Below are 24578 nucleotides of genomic sequence, written 5' to 3'. Positions count from 1 at the left end.
AAATTCGCAAAGTCAAGGAAAATAGCTTTATGATCCTAAGGTGCTGCTGTCTGGAACGGCGCACCTGGGCTTCTGGTCGGTCCTCCTTCCATCACCGACTCTGAGCTTAAGGCGGGCCTGGCAGCCTCCGGCTTTTCTGTAGCTCTTACCTGTTTTTACACCACAGAGGTAGAGAGGGGTTTTGTTAATTTCATTACAGAGACTTCTCGATATCCCCCCCAACTTTATCCCATTATTTTGTGCTGTTAGATGTTGACTTTTATTAACCTTAGTTTAAGAGGAATACTCTTCGTGGACTGAATATAAAGTTGGAAAAATAGAGGTTGACCGATTTGTCTGCTTATGACATTTGGAAACTTTTCCTCCTTAATTCTTTTTAACATTTTTAATTTTTTTAATTGAAGTATAGTCAGTTTACAATGTTGTGTTAATTTCTGGTCTCCCCTTCATTCTTTTTTTTTTTTTTTTTTTTTTTTGGTGGGAAAGGCCATTAGGTTTATTTATTCAATTCTTTATTTAATGGAGGCACCAGGGATTGAACCCAGGACCTTGTGCATGATGAGCATGCGCTCTACCACTGAGCTGTACCCTCCCCACCCGGTTCTTAAACTCCAGGCAGCGGTAATTCACCGGGAGGAGCTGTGTTATAGATAAAGGAAGTACAGTGAATTAGACAACACACAAACTGAAATGTCTGCTCACCGTCAGCTGGGTAACTTTGGACAAGTTACTCCGTTTCTCTGGGCCAGGCCCCCTGGCTGTGAAGTGGCAATGACGGCGCCAGTCGAGGTTGAAATGAGACGTGGGTGTTGGAAGCCATCTGGGACGGTGCGTGTGTGCACGCAGGCACATAGGGGACAGTCTCCCGTTTCCGCCAGGAGTACCGTCTCCCTCCTTCGCTGGTTCCTAGGGAACATCCGGTGTTAGGAATTGTGAGGCTCCAAAGATAAATCCTCAGGGGGAGTGTGGAATTTTGTAACGTTCCACCACAAACGCTGTAATCCGAAAGATGAACCTCAGTGAGAAGATAGAATTTTGTCAAATTTGAGACGCCAAAGAACAGTAGTAGAAGTTTGCAAAGAATTAGCCACAGTGGTTCTCAAATGTCCCTGTGCAACAGAATCACTTGAGGACGTTGTTTTAAAAAAAAAAAAAAAAAAGAAGCAATCTCCAGGGACCTGTCCACAGTTCTCACTGAATAGATCTGAAGTTGGGTCTAGGCATCTGTATGTCCAGCAAGTACTTCAGTGGATTTTCAGATGGCGGTCCCTGGACCACATTTTGAGGTTGCTGGCTTAAGGTGTCTTTTTCAATGCATTGTAAATAAACAGTCCTGAAGGTTGAGATGCGGCTTCGCACAGAGGAGAGAGCCTTGCCTGGGTGTCACTCTGGCTGCTCCATCCCTTGTCACTTTTGTGGCCCTAGGAAATTAGGTAAGACTTAAAAGATTAAGGAAGTAGGATGAAGGGTTAGTTTTCTTGCCCGTTAAATAGGCATGAGAGTAACTGTGTAGCGTAATGGTCAGGAGTCGGGAAATGAGTGTCTGCGTGAAAATATGTGGCTCTTTAATACATCTTCATAATAATAATCTTTCTTTATGATTGATCACAGGAAGAGAGAGAAAAATCAGTGAGAAAGAGATGCTTCTGTGAGTAAACAGGATTCTGCTGATCAGAATCGAACTGAGTTACCTGGGTCTTACGGGTATTTTCAAGGTACGAAGCTCAGAACTTACAGACCTATAGGGGCAACGCAGCAAAGCATTGATTTCTTAGGCTCCAGAGATGAATTCAAGAGGGAGCTTCCAGCCTCTGTTGCTACATTTGCAGTGCAGCCTAAGAGTCTTTCCCGACGGCATGGCCCTGTCTTGGTCGAGAGCCAGCTAGCCAGATGAGCGTCCAGCCGCCATCAGGCAATGCCTCTTCCTCTCACTGCACCTTCTCCGGGTACCTACAGATGTGCATCCGCTAAGAGTGTTTTCATGTTAGGACAATATATGGACAGAGTGAAGGAGGGCATATACAATTACCAGTAAACTGAATTTCATAATTTCTTTTTCTACTCAATTTCCAGCCAAATGCTGCTCTGAAGCAGTTACTCGCTTTATGGGTTTACCTTCATACCTGTTATTTCTAAGCACTCTTATCTAAGGGTTGGATTTCAACTTGGCAATCTCCTTGCCTGCGACTTCTGGCTAGAATTGTAAACTCTCTTACTTGGTCCGATTCGTCCTGCAGAGCTGCTGCTCAGATGGAGGACACCCCCGCCCTGACGGATTTCCACTCTCCCAGCTCAGGGAACGTCTTACGGGCCCCAAGGTGGAGCCCCGTCTTCTGCACTCAGGCCAGCTTCCGTCCACATTCTCTCTTTTCCAGATGATCTAATTTCTGTGTCTCCCAGCCTAAAGAAGTATGTAAAACAAACCAGCCCCATCTTTGGACTCAGCTGCCTCCTCAGGCTTACTGTCAGTGTTTCTGCTGCTCGGCCGTGAGCCAGACGTCTCTGAAATTATGATTTTTTTCCCAGGCAGGATACTCATTTGCCAACAGGGAGGGTTAATTTGAAAAGACTCACTAACATCTACCAAAATACCCACATAAGCCGGAAAGGCTGATGACGTGGCACCTTGAGCCGCTGCAAAGTTTTCTTCTCGTGTCCTTATCCATCTGCTTGTTATTCCACAGATGCTTATGGAGTGTTCTGTATGTACCTGGTACCTTGCCGGGTGCTAGGGTTACGGCAAGCCAGGCCTCTGCTCTCCTGCACCCTGTATTTTAAGCTGGGGGACTGAGAGCATGCACATCGACAAACTGACTGCAGGTCGGGATGGGCGCGCTGCGGCAGGGCCATGTCCCCGTGTGGATGGAGCAGCAGGATGCTTCAGATTCTGTAACTAGGGGTGTGGAGCATCTTGCTCAGTCCAAGCTCTTCCTTCTGTTTGCGCCCCTCCTCTGCCAGTGTGGTGTCAGTCGTAGATCATGATCGGTACCAGGCAAGGACCACACCCTCAGTCGTCTGTGTGTCTTTGGGCCTCGCCTGGCGCCTTGCTGTGGCCCCACGTGAGCTGTAGAGCAAACAGCTTTTACTCCTTCTTGTACCTTACCTTTCTTGTGATGCAATTTTGACGTAGGATATACATTCTCTTCTTTCTCCTCTGAGTTTGATCTCTTGTCCCATCCCACTCAGATGTGGCCTTAACCATGAAAGTAATGAAGCTTGTACTTAAGCTTAAATTTGTAATTTTATCATCTTCCAAATTTGTGAATGTGTCAGCATTTACAAAACCTGCGCCTGCCTCTCAGCCCACGTTAACGTGCCCCTTTCCTGAATTCTGACGGCAGCTCTCGTGAACTTGACCGTGTCCCAGTTCATCCTCGCACGGGTGCACACGCAGCACGTCCAGGGGCTCGGGTTTATTTGTGATTCCACTGAAAAGTCGCTGGACCTCTTGGAGACATGCATTCATATGTAAAGGTGCAGAGCAGCCCCTCTCCCTCCGGAATTACTGTGACGACCCAGTGGTGTGACTAGTGTGAGCCGTCTTGGAGCAGTGAGCCACGTGCCCATCACTGGCCCTGTTTTTAGGGAGTTAAGATGGCAAACATTTCGGGGAGGGAATCTTTGATTCCTGTCCTGCTCTGCTGCCCCCGGCCTGTGCCTTCGTCCCTTCTCCTGACAGTGGAGCCGGTCCTGAGAACTTCCTGAATGCAGGGGTCGGTGATAGGGCCAGAAGCAAAGCGAACAGCACCTGCCCTCCGGGACTCCCTGTCCCCCAGGGCCGGGGGTGAGTCAGCAGATGATGGTGACTCACCATACTCAGTCCCCTCTGACCAGGGCTGTGATGGGGGATTGGGGTGTCACAGAGGAAGCACGCCTACCCAGAGGAGAGGGAGTGAGGTCCCACCTGGGACCTGGACAGTGACCGAGAGTCCGGACCTGGTGGAGAAGGGGGAGGGCCTGAGAGGGTCTGGAGTGGGCTAGCAAGGGGGTGGGCTGTGACTGACCAGCAGGTACAAAGGCCAAGGGGAGAGGGGGCACTTACTCAGTTCAAGGGGTTGAAAGAAATGGCACAGGGCTGAGGAGTGAGACTGGATCCCAAGAGTGCAGTGGGGATGGTGACGCGGGTGTGGCGGGCAGCAGGGTCTGCGGGACATCCAGGAAGAGGTGTCCCGGAGCCCTCACGCAGGCTTCAGTGAGCCAGAGGGGAAAAAAAAAGGTCCAGCATCAAGATCAAGGTGTGGACTCATTAGTGCGGGATGCGAGCTGTCAATGCCCCTGGAAGATGTGGCCCGATAGTGGGGAGTGAAGCGAGTCTGCAGAGGAGGAGAGAGGAAAGAGGGGAGGGGACATGCTGGGAACCGTGCTCTGGAAGGAGCAGGGCCCAGGGCTCCTGAGAACCCAGGCTGTTCTGTGCCGAATGCCTTTGGTTTAGCTGCTTTCCTTTTAGCCTTAGGATGCAGCACACTGAGGGGAGGGGTGTGGAGAAGAGTCAGGAGGTGGGGGAGTGGGTGCCGCCAGCAAGGATCATGGATACTCAGGGAAAAGCCAGGCGCACAGCTGCTTTCCCACACGTGGGTGGGGTGTGAAATACATGCATATATATAAATATATAATGTCTTTTTCTCCTTTTTTTGAGGAGGAGAGGTGATTTGGTTTACACACACATATACATATATATATGTATATCTTTTTAATGGAGGTACTGGGGATTAAACGCAGGACCTTGTGCATGCTGATAAGCACACACTGCCACTGAGCTGTACCCTCCGCCCCACCAATGATGTCTTTTTACCCAAGGTGTTTTATTTTTTTTTTTAAGAAGTATATTGAGAAGCAAAGGTGACATTGCTAAAGATGCCTCCCTCCTATGTCGATAAAGGGCTGCATTTAAAATGGTGACAGGCAGCCCAGTTGAAAGCACTAAACGCAGATTTGCCATCTTTTGTTTTAGGCAGCCCATTTCTGTGGATCCTAAAAGGCTCTAATGTGTCGTTTCAGAGAAAAGTGATGACAGGTTTTCCGTTCCCTTAATTGGTTCCCTTTCTCCTCGTAACAGAAATGATTCCACCAGTGGTAACATACCCTTGATCGCAGCTGAACAGGAACACTGCTGCCGCCTTGTGTGCGGCTCAGAGGTGCGTGTCCAGGTGACCTGCCGATGGTTCACCAGGAAACCAGAGGATGCTGAGATGGGGTTGAAGAGTCTTCCTGAAAAGTAGTGCAGAATATTTCTGATGCCCCAGAGTGCTTCATCTCGCCGAGTGCGCCTCACGGCGCTCTCCCTCCCTCCTAGGAGCAGCTACCCGTCTGTTTCTCGCAACCGTAGAATCTCTTCATTCCTTTCCACCTCGCTCCTTCTAGCATCACTCGATTATTGGCAGCATTGTTTTTAGTGTTTAAGCAACTTTAAGGGGTGTGCTGTACCTGGTACCTGTCCTTCTGCAGCCTGCTTTGTTCACCGGCACGTGCTGGGTTCCCGCCGGGGAGCCCACTGGGTGGTTCCGGTGAAAACCGGAGGCTTTAACCGTGGTTCCTGGCCCCTTACTAGGCCTTGAACAGGGCTGTGCTTCCCACATCAGGCCGTGACACAGTCAGTCCCCTGTGTCCTCGGGTTCCACATCCCAGATCCAACCAACCACGGAGAGAAAAACAGTTTTTTAAAGAAATTCCAGAAGGTTCCAAAAAAAGAAGTAGAATCTGCCGCCAGCAACTGTTCACATAGCATTTACATTGTATTCGCAGCTGTGTATGTAGCATTTACCTTGTATTAGGTGTTGTAAGTAACCTAGAGATGGTGTGAAGCACGCAGGAGGCTTTGCAGTGGGTTGTCTGCAAAGGCCGTGCCGTTTTGTGTTAAGGACTTGAGCATCCGCGGAGTTTGATGTCTGAGGGGGTCCTGGGACCAGTCCCTCATGGACACCAAGGGACACCAGAATGTCAGCTTCATGAACATAGGACCTGCATCTGTTTTGTTCACCATGGACCCCCAGCTCCTACTTAGAACAGTGCCAGGCAGGTAGTAGGTGCTCAGTAAATACTTAAATGAAGGCCACTTCAAGTAGAATATGAACTTACGAGGAGACGTCTTCATCACTCTTCAGCATTTCATGTAATGGATGTGGTTTTATTCAGTGATCTAACGTCGAGTTGTAAATAGAACCTTCCAAAGTGAGACTCTGCGATGAGAAGAGGTGGCCTGGGTGGCCTGGGGGCCCTCTCTGGGATGTGAAGGAATTGGTGTGGGCGTCAGGTTGGGACCGCCCTCCGCTGAGCTGTGCGTTCAGCCACGCTTATCAGGGTGACGGTTGGGTTCCAGTCATTTTCAATTAACTTGGACTTGCAATTCTTTATGCTCATTAGAGTGGAGTAAGTTTTGCCCTCCTCAAGAATTAGCACTTCCCTGTTGTCAGTTCCCTCCCAGACATGCCATCTGGCCTGCCCCCTTCTTTCCCTTCCATTTTTAGCATAGTCTAAGGTAAATAGTTTTATTTTTTTTCCTTCTTTACCAATAAGTATTCCGTTTTCTTATCACCTGGAAAATAATTTGCGCACCTCTCATTTTCACTCTTTGTATTCAGTACTGGGAGAATCAAAGCGTGGCTGGTTTTCAGTTCTGAGCTCTTCAGGTAAACATCAGGTAGGTAAGTGAGGTTTTGATTAGGTGTGCATGCTAATTAAAGAAAGATGAATGATACGTTTTCATTTGGACTCCCGTAGAAAATTATTCTGAGATAGAAGGATAAATAGTTGGCAATATCATGTATAACTTGATGGTAGTGGTTGTTTGAAGTTTAACTGTTTCATTTCTTCTATTTCTTATATCCTACCATAAGAAATTTTTAAAAATTCATAATGTGACTCACATGATATCAGAAGTGGAGTTCGGAGGAGAGATTGGGGCGGAATTAGTCAGAAAAGGAAAGGGGAAGGGGCCGCGCTGGACACTTAGGTAGAAAATCTCACGTAACTTGGTTTTAAAGAACTTCTTAATCCAAAAGAAAGGTGGCATTGCTGCCTTTTTTCTATTTCTTTATAGAAAAGTAAATTTTTCTCTAAATCTGAGGATCATGTCGAGGCTTCAGGAGGACAGAGCTCCAGAATTTCTCTCCATGTAGCTCCGGGTCCTCAGTAAGCGGTGGTGAAGTTGCATGGTCTGTCTTCGCTGTTCAGTTTGCTTTCAGTTACACTGCTTTCCTCCTGATGCCAGCGGTGACTCGTTCTTGGCCATGGCTCAGATGAGTGTGGTGACTTGCACGTGTCTGGTTGGTAAAGGGGCACTGGCTGACAGGTAGAGAGGGTGTGGACTTAACTCTTCTCTAGTAACTGGAGATGTGGGAGGCCCCCGGCCCGTCATCTCTCCTCGTGACCTGCTTCAGTGTGCGGCCCACACAGATGGTGACCAAGACATGTGGGTGCTACCCCACTTTAGATCCGTCTGTCTTCAGCTTCTCTGATTTTAGGAGGTCCGATGACAACCGTTACCCAGTTTGCAGCCACTGCTCCTCAGCCTGGGCAGTCAGGAGTCCGTCTCAGGCCCGGATGAGCAAATCTGATGTTCTGAAGTTCCTTTTGATGAGTCTGTAATGACCGAGATAATTGTTTGTATGACTTTCTCATGAGATGGAATTGCCTGATAGAGCAGTCATGTTCCTTGGCGTTCTTTTCTCTGATACCGAAAAGAGGATGAGGCTGAAAAACGTTTCAGTAGGAATTCCAGCGTCTTGATAGCCGTCATAAGCACTAAGTGTGCGTCGGCCGTTTCTCTTATGTAAGGTACCTCCTCGGAAGATGTCCTGAGGGCCCTGCAGGGACTGTGATGCATCTGCCCGATGAAGGGAAGGTGACCGAGTGGTGTTCAGGTGCTCTCTAATTATGGAAGAGTTACAAGGCCTGTGCCTTCTAAGATCATTCTCCTCACATCTTTAAGGTTCTGGGAAGATACCTGTAAATCTTTCTTTCATACATTTTGTATTATTATCTATGACATAACAGTAAATATAATTTGTGTTTGGTATACAAGTATTATGATTATCACTTTGTGTCATGATCATCGTGGAAGTTTTAGATCAGTGTCGTGCTGGGCAGTAAACTGTCTTTATGTTGTGTGACGGTTCCAGCTCAGCCCCCTGCTCTAACAGCGCAGTCACGGGCAAGCTCTGTGACTCAGCTGCTTGCGCCGCGCAGTGTGCCTAGTGACGAGGGTCGTGGGCTTACGTGCAGTGTGCGCGCTGCGGAGTGCCCACCCCGGGTGGCAGCTGCAGCGAGGCTGGCCCCACTGTGTGACTGTGAGGATGGCTGCTAATATCCCTGCCGCTTCCTAGAGTTGACCTCAGCATGCCGGCCGCCGGGCGGCGCGGGCCATGGGCGCGTCCTGGCCGTGGGCCCTCCTGGGCGAGGCGCCCGCTGCTCTGGTTGTCGGGGCGCTCGCTGGGCGCTCAGAGCGGGGCCGCCGGGGCCGCCTGCCCAGCGAGGAGCCAGGGTGAGGAGGGGCCCGGAACAGGGGGACTTGGGCTATGTGGCTGCTCTCACGTTTGTGTGTCATTTTGAATGAAATGAAATGGAATATGGCGCATCCGCGGTGAAACTGGGTTTCCTACAATGGTGGTTAAAAGTGAAGAGCGGACCGGTGATCTCACGTGTTCAGGCTTATCGCGGGCATCTCCTCTCCGAGGCTTCGGAGAACTGCTCCTCACTCCTGCTTGTGACAGCTTGGGCCATCACTGCCGGCCTCTGGCTCTCTGGCTAAATGACAGGTGGGTGGCCCAGGCCTTGGCTGTCACACCCCTCCATTCCTGGGCATGTGACCCTCCCCTGGGCTCTTCCCTTTGAGTAGAAGCAGGTGGCTTCAGCCTCCTGAGTGTTCACAGTAGGAGAACGTGACCCTGCTTGGCCCAGAGAGCATGATGCCAGAAGAGACATGAGATTCTGTTTTAGCCAAGAACACTCCCTGAGGTCTCTGGAGCTGCTCTGTTTTCTGCAAATGACCAATGGAAACGGCCAAAATTTTTTTTGTTAATATTTGCTAATTAAAGACAGTAGGAAAGCAGCTGTTAGCAGCGTAATATAGTTGTTTAGAGCCCAGCCAGTTACTATCTGTGCGACCACAGGAAAGTTAAATGACCTCTCTGTGCTCTGCTGTCTTCAATTGGGAATAATAGTACCCACATCACAGGTTTATTGTGAGAATTAAATGAGTTAATATTTTAGGCCAATATGTGTGTGTACATACACACACATACATATGTATACACATATTCTTATAAATCACATTTAAATATGTCTTTAAATATCCACTTCTTGGGCATTATAAAGATATGTGCCTATTTTTAATCTTTTTTGGGGGGGGGTTTAGAACCCAAGAAAAGTAGTAAGGACATCATCTTGGACAATCCTTCTCCAAAATGTTGGGTTAATAAGCTTATACCAGCAGGTATTACAGGTTTTAAAAGCTGCTCACACTGGTCAGAATGGCCGTCATCAAGATATTTACAAATAATAAATTCTGGAGAGGGTGTGGGGTAAAGTGAACCCTCTACACTGCTGGTGGGAATGTAAATTGCTGCAGCCACTATGGAGAACAGTATGGAGGTTCCTTAGAAATCTAAAAATAGACTTACCATATGATCCAGCAATCCCACTCCTGGGCATATATTCAGAAAAGACAAACTCTAACTCAAAAAGACACATGCACCCTAATGTTCACAGCAGCACTATTTACAATAGCCAAGACATGGAAACATCTGTCCGTTGACCAATGACTGGATAAAGATGTGTTATATATACACAATGGAATATTACTCAGCCATAAAAAGAATGAAATAATGCCATTTGCAGCAACATGGAGGGACCTAGAGATTATTATACTAAGTGAAGTTAAGTCGAACAGAGAGACAGATATTATATGATACTACTTATATGTTGAATCTGAAAAATAATACAGATGAACTTATTTACAAAACAGAAGCAGTCTCAGACACAGAACACAAACTCATGGTTACCAAAGGAAGGGTGGGTGGAGGGATACACTGAAAGTAGGGGATTAACATATACACACAACTACATATAAAACAGGTTAGCAACAAAGGTTTACTGTGGAGCACAGGGGACTGTATTCAACATCTTGTAATAAACTATAATGGAAAATAATTGGGAAGAAGAATATAGATTATACGTATGTGTATAACCTAACACGATGTTGTAAATCGGTTATACTTCACTGGAAAAAAATTTGAGGGATTAAGTTTCAGATGAGGGAATTACTCATTTTGAGTGTCCCTGTTTGCTAACCCTGTGATGTTTTTGATACTAGATCCTTAACGTTGCTTCTCTTTCAGTATTAAAACAGAGTCTGTGTAGTGCAATTTATGGTGCGTGTAGTAAAAGAGAAAACTTCTCTGTTATTTTGTATCTGTTGCTTTGCTGTGTTGTGTTTCATTGTTTAAGATTTCGCCCCAGTTGGGATGACTTTTAAGAGCAATTTTAGTTATTTATGTTTTTAACTCATTGAAATTAGACATGGGTCAAAAACCAAGGGGAAAGGCGTGTGCTCCGAAGGCTTTGAACACTAACAAAACTGCGTACTGAGAGGGCTGATGACAGTGTGTGTGCATTTTTGAAGCTACGTAGTATACAAAAAATGAAATGTATTCAGTCTAAATGATGGTCTGTTGAGCATACTTTGCGGGGCAAATACCTTCTTTCGTCTGGATCACCCTTTATTTCTACAGATACTCATTGATTATGTTATTAAAACTATAAACATCTGTTTGGCATTGAAAGCAGTACGTGTTTCTATTCTACAAAGATGACTCTTGTACGCAGCGTCCTGAGTTCCCTTGCCTGATAACATTTGATTTCATTCTTGCTACAAGTTAAATCTTTTAACTGTTAATATTATATATTATGATTAAGGGGTTTTCAAATGGCTAATGTTGAAAATAGTTGCCAATATTTCAATATTTTATCACTAAGTTAATCACAGCAGTATTCTGAGTGCCAGCTGAGTTAGTCATTCACTCATTCATTGAACATTTCTTGAGCACCTGTTTTTTGCCAGACACTTTTCTACTTAGCTGTGGACAAAAAACAGAAAATCTTTGCTCACGTGGAGTTTATATGCCAGTCTAATCTTCTGTTCCGCCAAGCCTGCAGTATCTTCCATGGGTGTCCCGAGTAGAAGTTCCAGCTTTTTACTTTTCACCCTGGGGGTGGAGGAGGGCTGCTGTCACCCGGAAGAGAAATAAAACCAAAGTTATTCAGTGCAGCCTTTTCTAATTTTGTTTCCCACAATAATATATGTCAGTAAGAATGTTACTCTGTGTAACATAGCTGGGGAGAAGCAACTTTAAAGTGTTATGACCTATTTTATTATTAATCAGATTTCACATCACCAGTTTTTAGATATTTCCTTTTTAAACAGCATTTTGACCAGGGAAACATTGAGTTTAAATTCTTGAAAGTGATTTTCAGTGGAAGAACAGCTTATTGTTTATCTCTTCTTACTTGATTGGCAGTAATCTGAGTAACAAAATAGTATCCAGATGGAAAGTAGATTACGGTACTCGGGCATTTTCTAACCAGAACAGTTTAACTCCCGGGGAGGTGCCTGACCCCTGACCCGGCTCTGTCCTCACTCTGAGGCAAGCAGCTTGATGGTCTCCCTCTTAACACTCTATGGCTCAGAAACGTGTCCAACTTACTCAGCTCAGAAATAAACCTGCTGCCCTGCTTTGTTTGGCCGTGGTTACTTTATCCTTGATTTGAAGCCTGTTTCTTTTGGGACCGTCTCTGGTTTGACACCTTTGGAACATCGCTGCTTGCCGTGGGCTGTTGTCAGTGTGCCACGACGCCCAGCCGCGCAGCCGCCAGCCTCGCGCCCCCGACTGCACCCGTGACGCGTCTCAGGGGACAAACAACCCATTCCCTGAGCCACGTTTGCCGCCCTGACCCCCGGGGACGTTTCAGGTTGGGCGTGCTCACGTGTTCCATGTGCAGAGCGCGGTAAAAACAGGATGCTGTTTTCCCTTCCGGTGCCTCCCTGAGCACGGGACAGGGTGAAGCCCGGGGGTAACTGACTGCTGGAGGAAGGGGTCCCTGCTTGCTCACTTGGAGCCATTTTAGTGCAGAGAAAGGAGGGTAGATCCTTTTTCAGGAAAAACAAAGACAGCCCTGTGTGTCTCGGGGACCTCGCATAAGGTGGTCCACCGTCACCTAGATCAGAGGCCCTGCCGTAACTTAGTGAGGAGGCACTGGCGGAGGCTCCCTCCGCCTACGACATCCCAGCAGAGACGCCTTAGGGACCCTGGTGGGGACCCGGCTGGTGGCTTCAGCGTCTTCTTTTGACAGAGGCCTTCAGCAGCTTCAGAGGCTTAGACCTCTGCTCTTAAACGTGCTTGGCACTGGATTTGTCCTGTCGCAGTTCTCGGTCCTAGGTGAAAAGTAAGTGGCGCCTGTCCCTGAGAAGTTCTGAGAAGGAGAAAGAAATGGGGTGAAGTATCAGGAGTTATGGAGGTGAAGGAGGATAGGGAACTGGGGCTGAGGCGGACGGTTCTGGTCATAGCCTGTCCCCTCTCTTTACTGGGAGTTCTCAGCTGCTTCACAGTCTCCCCAGAGACATCCTCAGGCTTCCGCGTGGGTACCAGCGAGCGGCCCCGCTCGCTGCCATGTGGACAGACTTTGCCAGGAGCCAGGCGGGCGCTTTCCCCACAGAGCAACTGCTGCAGCTCCGTTGTCGTCCAGGCGTGTTTTCCTCTCTCAAAGCCTAGCGCGAGTCGTTCTCTCTGCGATTTTTCTCTCTTATCAACCCTGTAATTTTATTGTAATAATTCACTGCGAGATGTCACTTGACACACATCCAAGCTGCCGTCTTTGCCAGCAAACACACTGGCTGCTGATTTGCCAAATGGGTTCAAACACTTTAGTGAGCTTCCAAGTATTTGTGTTAACTTTTGAGATATTTGTACCAGAAAAAAAAAAATCTCTAGTCTTTTCATTTTAATCCTCCTCTTTGTTCATCTGCAAACATACGTCCCTGTAGAAGGATGTTTGTTTGTATTATTTCTAAGTAGCAAAAGAGTGAGGAGACCCTGCGTGTCCATCCAGAGGGGACCAGCTGCGTAAGTCTTTACATCCCAGGGTGGGAACCCAGTCAGTGTTAAATACAAGGAGATTGTCTTATCCACCTAATAAGGAAACTTTTTTCCAGTGCTTTTTAAAAAATTATTATTTAAAAAAATTTTTAATTGAAGGGTAGTTGGTTTACAATGTTAGTTTCAGGTGTACAGCAAAGTGATTCAGTTATACACGCATTTTTTTTTCTTTCAAGATTCTCTTCCATTATATGGTATTGCAAGAAATTGAATACAATTCCCTGTGCTATCCAGTAGGTCCTTGTTTTTGTCTATCTTGGTTGTTTGGTACTAAAGGAAAGCACCTCAGTTTATTGAAACTTTCACACGGGAAGCAGCAGATGATGTCAGGAACCAGCACGGACATCCCGGTGTCCCCGGGGCCACGTGGCTTCTGGCTTGAGAAGTTCTCTCCCTGGTCAGTAGAGTGAGTGAGAGGAACCAGCCTTCCTGGATGCCTCCTTCGCAGAAGTAGTCATGGGGTCCTTGGCCGGGTGGGACAGCTGGCCCTCACATCCATTCCGTCAGGATTTCCTGAAAGCAGCCTCTTTGTCGTTGGCATTTGAGAAGCCCACGACTTGGGTGAGCCCTTGGTCTTAGTTGTCATCTTGTTCTTTCAAGTTGGAGAACCCAGTAGCCAGGTCGGTTCCCAGTCGTGGCCGGTGTCAGCTGCCCGGAGGAGCGCATCCTTAGGTTGTGTGAATATCCGCCCCTGGACCTGGGGCTCCAAGTGTGGTCCCTGGGCCAGGGGCATTGGCAGCACCTGGAATGTTTGTTAGCGAAGAGCATCTTTCCCGAGGACCCTGCCTGTACCTGTTATCAGCACTTGGGGCATCCGACTTCTTATGGGCACTTGAGTTCATGATCATAGTCATTTTTCTAGTCCGGGAAATGATTTCGTGAATTTGAGGATGACCCTGTGCGCTGGCCTTCGTCTGCAGTGGCAGCAGGTCCTGCGCTGTGGGGAAAACCTGCTTCTGTGCATTTGTTTCCTGTGAATATCGGACCAGGGCAGAGGGGTGGTGGATGGTGCTCTGTGTTTTGAAAATGTTTTCTTTTCTTAAAAATCAGGCTGCTTTTTGTTTGGAAGACTTACTCCGGTAAAGCTTGCTTCCTCTTTTACTTTCTGACTTAATGTTCTCGTATCTCACACCACTGGCCTTGAGGATTTGAAACCGGGTGGGATTGCCTGCTTTCTCCGGGTTCCTCGTTGCCATGCTGTTTTTGGTCTGTCCCGGTGATGGTGCCTGGAACAGAGAATTACGTCAAAGACTGAAAGAGCTGTTGTAACGGGTTCAGTGCTGATGATCTGTGTGACTCTGAACCGGAAAGTTTCTCGTCTGGTTTTGGACTTCCCCATTTTTCCTGCTTAGCGTCAGTTCCCTACCCCCAAGGCTGGCTCCGCTCATCTGAAAGCAAACCCCGCTTCTGGAGCAGACCTGTCCCTAGCCAGTGGTGGAAGGATTCCTGTTTGCTCTCCAGGCCGAATTCCAATCAGTGTTCTTCCAGGAGCAGCACCATCCGGAAGAGGGCTTTTTAGGGGAGGCTGTAAAGCAGAGCTCTCTCAGCTCCACCCGGCAGCTCGACTGCGGCAGCTGGAAAGTCTAATTATAGGCTGGGAAGCCCCCGAGGAATTGCAGAAAGTGTTAGCAGAGGGCCTGCATGCAGACGACAGCTGCTGGCCTCGGGCACCAGGGAGCCACAGTGCAGAGAGAATAAAAATAAAGTGTCCCGTCCAGCATATGTTGGCCTGAGACACTCGTGCGAGTTACCCTCCTTGGTGTTAGTGATGATATGTTGGTGGTCAGTCACTGTCAGAGTTTTGGCTCAGACGCTGTGAGCGAGAACACACATCCGTTCCTCCGACCGTTCAGAACTGTGCGTTTGAGACGTTTGTCTCTTCTGTGTGTGTGGATTTAAAGCGAGCGTAGGCAGTCAACATTCTCGACCTGTAATTTGGAATATCAGACGTCGTGGGTGCAGCTGTGCCCTGACTGCGCTGATGGATCCTGGGACCAAGGAAATCCCACCTTCTTCTCAGAAACATATGGTGTGAGAAATATTCCCTTTCCTTTTTTAAAAAGCAGCCCACCAGCACCAAAGTCATACCAAGAAAGTGCTGACTCCTCTGAATGAATCCATATCTCAAGCTTCACATTTTTCTTCAGAGGTTCGTTTGAGTATATATTGTTTCTTTGTAACTTTTGCTAATATTTTGACATCCCTTGATAAAAGTAAAATGGATACGTACATTAATAACATGCCATGCAAATAAGGCTAGGTTTGTCTTTTAAAGGAGAAAACTACTTTGGAAAAAAAAGCAGTAATTATTTGCAGGTGGACTAGAATGCTTATGTACAAACAGAGGAAGAAAATGTATTTTCATATAATCTGTATTTGTACCACGAGTGTAATGCAACATTTTATTTTGGTTATGTTGTCAAATTACTTGTATAGAAAGTGCAAAAACATTTATGCCATTTGTGATTGGCCTCAGGTATGAAAACATATGTCCACTTAACCTTTCATGTTGCTCTGTGGAAAGGCACGCAAAGGAGAAGTGAACCCCGCCCTGTAGTCGGTGGCGAGGACTGTGCTGGACAGCAGCTGACGGGGCGTCCTGTTTCAGTCTCGCTGGGACAGGAAGGACGAAGTGCTTTACTAAACTAAAACTCATAGAGGTTAAGTAACTTCCCCAAAGTTACACAGCTGATTAACGGTGGAGCCAGTTGAGCCAAAGCGGTAAGCGATCTGACCATGGGGTTTGTACCCTTCCTGTTGTAGTGTCTTCATAAGACAGAGACCAGTAGGTGGTATGAACGGTTTCCTGACATAGTCACAGCAGAGACGCTCTGCCTGAATCCGAATGAGGGGAAAGTCTTTCCATGTCCTAAGCTGCCGCCTCCTCAATCTGGTCACCACACCCTGTCCTTTTCCCTGGGTCCTTCAAACCCAGCACAGACGTACCTGACTTTCTCTTCTCTTGCTGCAGCAGACATGTGGTCTTCGTGCTCAGACAGCTAGGGGAAACGAGGTTCTGCTGCTGTAACAACCTCACATCTCTGTGGCTTACAGGAGCAGAGATGCGCCTCTTGCTGGAGCTACATGGGCATTGTGGTTTGACAAGAGGTCTTTACAGGAACAGAGATGCGCCTCTTGCTGGAGCTTCATGGGCATTGTGGTTTGACAAGAGGTCTTTACTCAGGGTAGTAGCCGAGGGACCCAGACAGGGACAAGGACGTGTGGTCCTACTATGTGCCTAGAAAGAGGAGAACCGGAGATACTGGGGAGGGAGCTCTGTTAACCATGCAGCTGAGTTTCCAAGCGAGAGCACCACACACACCATCCACTGATGCCGGCGCCTCTCCCTCCTTAGAGTACACTCTTGTCCCCTCGCCGGCAGCTCCAGCATTTTTATGCGGGTGAGGCACAACCAGGAGGTGGGAGCTAGATTTCCCTTGTACTCGCGTTTGCATCGCCAGCCCTTTTTAACGTGCATTATTTGTAGGGAGGTAGGGGAGACATGGGGGGAGGTGACTTATGGTGGGAGTTGTCAGTGATGGAGATCATGAGAGGAGCTCCAGCTCCCCAGACTCCTCTCCATTTCCACCACACTCGAGGTACTAGGACCCTCATCTTTGCCTGCATCACCACAACCCGTTCCTCACTGGTCTTCAACCCCAGGTCTCCGCCCTAATCCATCCTCCACCTCCTAGCCAGCGTGATGCATCTAACACACTGATCTAACCTTACTACTACTACTCCAAATCTTAAAACCTTTAAATTGTCCTCCTTTGCTCCTGGTACATGTTGGTGAGTTAGTTCCCTCTGTGATCTGATCCCGAAAGCCTCTTTAGCCTCCCTGTCCTGTCGGCCTCAGCCCCCCCACCCAGACCCCCACACTCTCTCCTGGCCCTGCCATCTTCCTTGGGTGTCCGATGACACTTTCTTTGCAGAGGAATTCCTGGTCTCCTTGGTCGAGGTGGAGTGTCCCTTCCCCATACCTCGTAGCATCTGGGACATCCCCACCGTGTGGAATTTCTCAGCTCTGGTTCAGATCTTATGTGCTTACCTGTGTTCTCTCTGGACTCCTGAGATCTTTGAGCACGGGAATTTATATCCATGCCATTAACGTTTCTCGTTTTGTCCCCGACATTAACACATTGTGCTGAGTTAGTTGAAGGAGCACCGACCAGACAAAAGAATCTAGCCCACTAGCCCTCAAATTCTTCCAAAGCTGTTCTCTTTCCTTGTATTGCAGAATTTGACCGAAGGTTCTAACGCCACCGGATCGCCTTGTCTCTTTGAAAGCTATTCTCAAGTATTAATTTATTCAGGAAATCCTTTGAAGTGATGTGGGTACAGATTAATTTCCATACATTCTTCATCGCCAGCCAGGTGGCCCTGTCTGATTTTTCAGCGCTGTTCCCGGCACACCTTTCTACCCAGGAGGGGTTCTGTGTGTGTCTGGGAGGTTGGGATGTTGAGGGCCCTTAAAAAGTAAGCACAGGGAGTCGCCGCTTTGAAAATTAGTCAGTGTTTTACATGGTAAATGTAGGAAAGAAAAGAAATCCAGGGCAAGCTTCAGTTTAGTGCTGTGAAATACAGACTAAAAAAGTTACCTTGATTTTGTTAGCATCATTGTCGGAGAAAAAAACCCAATAAATCTGGGCCAAAAGCCAAGTCTCCTATCTTCATAGATGGGAGAAGCCAAAATTGTAGCCTCTGATTACCTTTGGGAATAAGGAGGCGTCTGGAATACAGACAAGCAAACATGCTTTCTGATTTTTCCTCCTTCCCTTGTAATGGAATTCCTGATGCACAACAAACTCAAAGTCAGTGGCAGCCAAGAGCTGGGGACACCTTGGTGACCCTCCTCTGTCTGCCTCTGGGTTCATATGAAGGTCTCTGGTCAAGATAGATTTCTTAGCTCTTTGTACTTTGTGTAATGGGTATCTCAGAACTTCTGGAACGCTGACTGCTTGTGGACCCAAATCATTGCCCGCTTGAATAAAGGGACAGCACCCAGCTATTGTTATTTCAACCACTCTCCTTTTTTTAGGAGATTGATGCCTGCAGTGAATTTTTCATTCCTCTCCTAAGTGAACAGGTGAATGGAGCTAGCATTTAAGTAAAAAATATTGATATAAATTTAATACACTTTATCAGATAAAATTTGAGAGTGATGAAGTGCACTTGAAGACAAAAGCACTAGATTAATGTTCATTGTACCTTAACCACACATGCACGTGATCTGTGTCCTAAGCACTGGAATAAAAAGCTAAAAACTGCTTGCTCCCTGCTGAAGAAGAGCTTGTGGTCAGGCTGGGCACCAGGTGACGGCAGAGCCGTTGTTGTAGGAACACGGGCACGGCTCCTGAGCACAGGTGAGGGGCTGCCCGGCTGCCGGGGAACTGGGCTTGGTTTTGTGTAAGGGGTGATGCTTCCCTTGGGTCCTTAAGGAAGAAAGTTGGGACCTCTGGGCCCTCTCATCACCAACCCTAAGCATAGTGGGTCCAGTCGTAGCCCTTCTCGGACCACATGACGTGGGGCCGGTTGGTAGACCAGACATCCTGCAGGTGCAGGTGTCCCCTGTGTCCTCAATACTGGTTTTATAACAAGCTCATATAGTGCACGTGTAGTCAGATCACATTCAGGGCTTTCCTGATGTGGAGAAGAGTTCTGCTTCAGAAGTACAAGCCCTCAAATACTATTTTTAAACTAGTATTGCAGTACCAGCTTCCCCTGATTTCCACACTGAGATACTACACCCGTATTGTGGGGTACACGTATGTGTTGTGGTACGGCTGCCTCCTGGCCTGGGTCGAGGGTGACAGTGAGCTGCGACTCGTTTGATTGTATTTAGCTGTTTTAATGATGGCAGTGTGCGTGTAACATGCTGTGAGGTGGTCATCGTCAAAGTAGGTCAAATCAAAAGGGTGATGTCAGAGTCTCGTATATTCAGGACCCAGCATGTGGCGTGTAAGTGTGACTGAATGACGGATTGATCAAATGAGGGAATGGTGATGAACAAAGGGTGATTAGAAAGAAAATGATGAGAATAATTATCTGATGAGCTGACACAAAGCAGAATAATAACAAAACAACAAAAATCCTATTAGTAGAAAATTGCCCCAAGTGCTTTGGGGAAGAAGGCGAACAGAGCAGTTTGAAGTGGATTCCACGGCGTCTCCATGTGAGCCGGAGCCTCTGGTTTCAGCACATCCGGGAGGGGCAATCCTGTCCTGGGCAGCTGCCGTGACTCTGAAGGACACCGTGACCAAGTGTCACCAGGAGTGGACACCTCGCTGTGGTCCTTCTGAGGGAGGGAGTTGTTTGGGTCGGTTTGGGTCCTACCTGAGCCCTCCTCTGCCAGGGGAACGGCCTTCTTAAGTGTCCTCTGGTTTATTTGCTCTTCTCAGAGTTAAAGCATCCTTCCTTTCAGGCAGGTGCAAAACCGGTTCGAATGTTGGTGAAGCATTTCTCAACCTTGCTGGTCTCTGATTATGAGAACTGTCGCTTTTATTACCTTCAAGAGTGTTTGCCTGGCTGGACTCTGAAATCTGGCCTCTTCTGGCTCTGCCTTTGAGACCCTTACACGGGCATCTGCTTAGCATGCCAAAGCTGATTAGAATACTCGTTGCCTCAGTTGAGCACGGTGTGCTGTTTCGTGTTTACATGGGAGCTTTCCTTAACGTCTGGGCGTTGCTGTCAGACTTAGGAAACAGACAGATCTGTAGTGTGATTCGTATTTGATGCAGTTGAAGGAATGAGGGACTATGTGGAGAAAACACAAAGATGAGAACACTTGGCAGAAATTTTAGAGGAAACCGAAGCTATTTTAGTAGGAGGTGCATCTTCTGCTGTGGACAATGTTAAGAAAAAAATTCTACGGTGGCTAATGTTTCCCTTTCCCCGTCAACAGGGGGAGAACATTGCTTGGAAAGTTGAGTAAATATTTTTTTGTTTTATCATGCGTTTTGAAAGCTAAATGAAGAAGACAAAATATTTTTAGAAGCAGATGAGGATTAGGTTCTAGTAATTATTTTATAGCTGTGGTTCCCTGATACCCAGAACAGTGATTTTCATCGTCTTCCTGACTAAGCAAGGGCATTGCTGTCCCATGTAACCTTTGTCTGAACTCTTTCCTTGTCTCCCTCCCGAGAGAGTCCTGGGTGGGTAATGATCTCCCGAGCCTCGACGTTCAGCGGAGCTCATGGAAGCATGTTCCTGGAAGTGACAGGTGCACACAAGTGAGAGATGGCGCTGCGATGTTTTTGACAGAGTAGCGGGGAGAGAGCTGAGCCTGTCCCTAAATTTGGTTATTAATTGTGACTATATTAGCACCTGCAATCCTTAAGGCCCACAAGGCTCTAAAGGAGGAGATTCTGTTTCATAAGTTTTAAGAAACTTTGCCCAAATCATCTTTGGATTTTAGGGAAGTGTTCATTTTTCCCCCCTCACTCATATGAAATAAATTCTAGCCAGGAGATGGTAACAAAAGGAATTGCTCTTCTGTTTTAAAAATGATGGTCCGTTTACTAAATGCTTCCTATGTGTGTGGTCCGGCATTCAGCGCTACCCTGTATGCATTATTTACTTAATTCTCAGCCATCATAAGAGACGTTTTATCTACATTTTACAGTGGATAAAAGTGGATTTGTAAAGAGTTTGAGTAACTTACTCCAGTTCACGGAGCTGGGAAGTGGCAGCGCTGGAATCTGACATGATCTGTTAGATTTTAACACTGTGTCGGAGCTCAGTGGCTGATCCCACTCGCCAAAAGGATTAACTGTGCTCATTAATGTCTCTCCAGGTATCTTCGATAGTAATGTCCTTGCCTTTTCTCGTTAATCCCCTTTGAAAGAGGCGAGGCTCATAGCAGGTCGTCAGAGCTGCGCAGACGCTGAGTGGGTTGTCTTACGCCCCTTGGTTCCCCCCCCCCCCGGTTGCTCTGTGGTTCTTTACGGGTCTGGACGAGGACTGGGCTGTCTGTGGCTGCTTCCTCCTGGGAAGGCAGGATCAGGGTGTGGGGTGGACGGGTCATCCTTTAGGGCACTTTCTGGCTACCACAGATACTTTGGCCTGTTTGGTTTTACAGAGTGGAGCGCTCCCCTTTGGACACGGTGGGTCAGACGTGTGCTCTGTGAGCTGGGGCTCGTGATCCGTGCACAGGTGCACTTCACCCCTGACGTCGTGGGTGGGAAGTGAGCGGGCCCCACGCAGTTCACAGGTGCTGGAGTGGGATTCCAGCCCACATCGGCCTGGCATCGGGGCCCAAGGCCCTTTCACTGGGCGGGTCGTCTCCCAGGGAAAGGGGCTCTAAGAACTTCAGTGAGCATCTCAGTCGTAGTGCCCTGCTGCCGTTACAGCCCCTCTAAGGGACGGCGCCACTTAAATAGCTCTGCAGGAATCTAGCAGCTGGGTGTGCTGACTCAGCAGACACCACCCAGTGAGGGCATGTGAAGTGCCTGACACTCACTGTTCAAGGGCCTGGAGACCCAGGCTGAGTCCATGCATCCAATGCTGCTTGTTGAGCACCTGCTCTGCACCAGACTCTTCTGGATGATGGGGTTGCAACAGAGAATGAAACAGGAAGTCCCTGCTCTCTGGGGGCTCTGGCCTCCCATGGGAGGAGACAGACATAAAGCTAAGTAGCTGAGTGGAATCTTTCCTCCGTTGGCTTCATGACAAGTGTTACAGAGAAAAGCAGAGCAGGAGAAAGGGGGTCGGGCACAGAGGTGTTGGCAGGGACGGAGGACCTCACTGAGGTGAGTGAATCTGAACAAATATGTGAACAGGTAGGGGAATGTTAAGGCAAGACTAGCAGGTGCAGAGGCCCTGGGGCCAGTGTCCTCCTGTTTTAGAGGAGTCGGGGTGGGGGGCAGGCCGGGGAGGCTGGCCAGAGTTGGGAGTGGGGGTGAGGAGATGAGGGCACCTTTGTGGCATATTCTTCTAGGCAGAGTATACGGACTGGGGGATTTCCTCTTCATGGAACGGGGAAATCATCAGAGGATTTTGAGCAGAGAAGGGACACAATTTGATTTATCTTCCAGAAGGATCAAGCTGGCTGTTGTCTGGACAACACTATGGAGAGTGAGAGGGCAGAGGTGGGGAGACGACACTGGGGTAACTGGGAACACGAGGGTAATGGGCTGGACGGGCTGGCGGCAGCGGAGGGGTCGAGGTCCTGCTCTGGGGGGATTTTGAAGGTGGAACCACAGGATTTACTGAAGGGATTTAATGTGTGTGTGCAAATTTTTGTCAGTTTGTCTTTGTACTTTCTGTGGCCTAAGACGCTGGAAAGATGGACTGGCCATTGGAGGAAGACATTGGGGAAGACTGGTTTGGGGGAAAAGTTCAGGGATTCACTTTTGGAGCCTTTGGGTTTGAGACAGACTTCTAGTGGGAGTGAGAGGAAAACCCTGGGCTTGCTCGTAAGAATCTCACGTCTGCTTGCAGGAGACTCGCAGACGCAAGTGTTACTGCAAATACACCGAGATCTGCGTGGTGCGCGGTGTTTGCCCGTGGAGACTGTTTCTGGGGAGGGCTGGAGTGGAGCTCAGGTCCAGGCTGCATTTGTAGCATACGGTTTACAAGTTCTTGGGGAAAGTGGGCGGGTTGGAGGCGTCTGGACCCAGGAGCAGCACCTTGGAAGGCAGAGAAGACTCAGAAACTCGCGCAGCTCTTGGAAAGCTAACGCCACGCCAGCAGTTCGGGTTTTCTGAAGCTTGTGTTGTGAGGATGAAAATGAGGCTTGAGGGTCCGGAGCGGAGGATGTGGCTGCCCTGAGTGTCGTCCTGGGGCAAAGGAAGGGGTGAGGAACTGTTTGAAAATATTTCACTCCTTAGAAAGAAACAGCCTCTCAGTTCCAAACTTGCCAAGAATCCAGCTGCAGACAAATACGGGAGAAAACGGGAGCGAGCAGGTCATGGTCTGCGCCCTTCCTCTGTTGCTTTTTGGGACTCTTTTCATAACCAGTGTTTCTTAAACGATAAAGATGCTGTGTTCCTGATGCTTAGCTGTGAGGTTGTCGGTCGTGGACTGAATTGAGTGAAAGGCGCATGAAATCCGCTCGGACCCTGGCTGGCTCCGCTCCCCGCCTGCGCCCTGCGCCCAGCCGGGAGCTCACCAGGGCAGCAGGGTGAAAAGAAAGAACAGGTAAAGGCGTTACTTGAAGAGGATTTGACAGGTTTTCCTGACACTCAGGATGGGATAAATAAGAGGTTTTTGGTCATGAGGGCTTTTTTAAAAAAAATAAGATTTTGATCTGTTAACTCTTCTGTGAGGTGACCGAGCCCCCGACTCAGGGCTGAGTGCTCAGTGATTTTGGTGGAGTTGAATTGAAAGCAGGGGGCGGGGTGGGGGAGGGAGGGTAGGAATCAGTGGTAACGTGTGTGCTTAGTGTGCACCAGGTCCTGGGTTCAATCCCCAGTCCCTCCATTAAAAAAGAAAAAAACAAAAACAAAAACGCCGGCTAAGGGCTGGTAGGGGTCCAGAGTTGTCGTCGGTCACTAAGGCGAAAACTGAAGGTGACCTCCAAATTATAATTAACAGGGTTTTCTTCCTTTCTTGTCCTCTCCTCATAGAAAGCTCTCATTCCATCCTGAACCCATGTGACTCTTTCCAGTCCAGATAGGGTTTCCTGGTAAATGTGATAGAACCAGCATCACCCTCTCTTCTTCTTGGTCCATTTTGCTTCCGTCCCTTTGCTTGGCGACTTTTCTCCTCTTCACAGCCTGACTCTGGCAGCGTCTACTTTGGGGGAGAAAACACTTTTTTTCTGCCCATTTGAGGATTCTTCTGAACAGGAGAGTTTTAAAGTCAAGGTTTAGCGTGGCTTCTTTAACTACATCTAACGCTTCCAGCTAGACAGATTTATTTTGCTTTTCTTTTAAACAGACACGTTAAAGGATTTAAAATGAATCTCATTGTGAAAAGTGCAGTAATTAAAAAAAATTATCAATGTATGAAGTGAGGCAGGTTTGCTGCAATTAAACCTTTTCTAAAAACCTAAACCATAAAGAACCTCTGAAAATTTTAAAAGATGAGCTGCATTTCAAGCTTCCTTCTTCAAATTTATTTTTGTCTGTAGGGTTTTAAGTTAATCCCCATTGAACTGGAAATACATGGCTTGAAACATTGTAAGAGCTGTTTATTGGCTTAGTTCCCTGTTAGAGAAGAAGAATAGACATGAAACATCACACCGGTAGCCATTCAGTCATTTTTAGTACGTCGTGTGGGAAATTCTGCCCCTGTAATCGGAATGTCCAAGGCACCTCCAGCAGCTGTGTTTTTATCTACTGAGCCACCCCAGGGGCAGGAGGGAAGGCAGGGGCTGAGCTGTCTCCTAAAGTGTTAATTACAAAGGATTTGAGGCACAAATGGGGAACCCTTTCACGGTGCTGCCGGCACCCAGGGAACAGCCCTGGAGTAAACAATGCTCTTACC

The 24578-nt window shown here is 47.8% G+C and overlaps 1 protein-coding gene across 11 annotated transcripts in view; it reads left to right on the top strand.

Moving 5' to 3' along the window:
* EPB41L3 (erythrocyte membrane protein band 4.1 like 3) overlaps positions 1-24578 on the top strand; it is a 116007-nt gene that overhangs the window by 7026 nt on the left and 84403 nt on the right. Inside the window, exon 2 of one of the 11 annotated variants that reach the window (XM_072949208.1) lies at positions 1612-1715. The exons of the other annotated variants lie outside the window; for them this stretch is intronic. The gene's annotated coding sequence lies outside the window, so the exon portion shown is untranslated. The remainder of the gene's footprint in view (positions 1-1611; positions 1716-24578) is intronic. 11 annotated transcript variants of the gene reach the window in all.

This window comes from Vicugna pacos, chromosome 24 (assembly GCF_048564905.1).
Source record: "Vicugna pacos chromosome 24, VicPac4, whole genome shotgun sequence".
Taxonomy (NCBI): domain Eukaryota; kingdom Metazoa; phylum Chordata; class Mammalia; order Artiodactyla; family Camelidae; genus Vicugna; species Vicugna pacos.
This window is presented reverse-complemented; position numbering and strand designations above follow the sequence as displayed.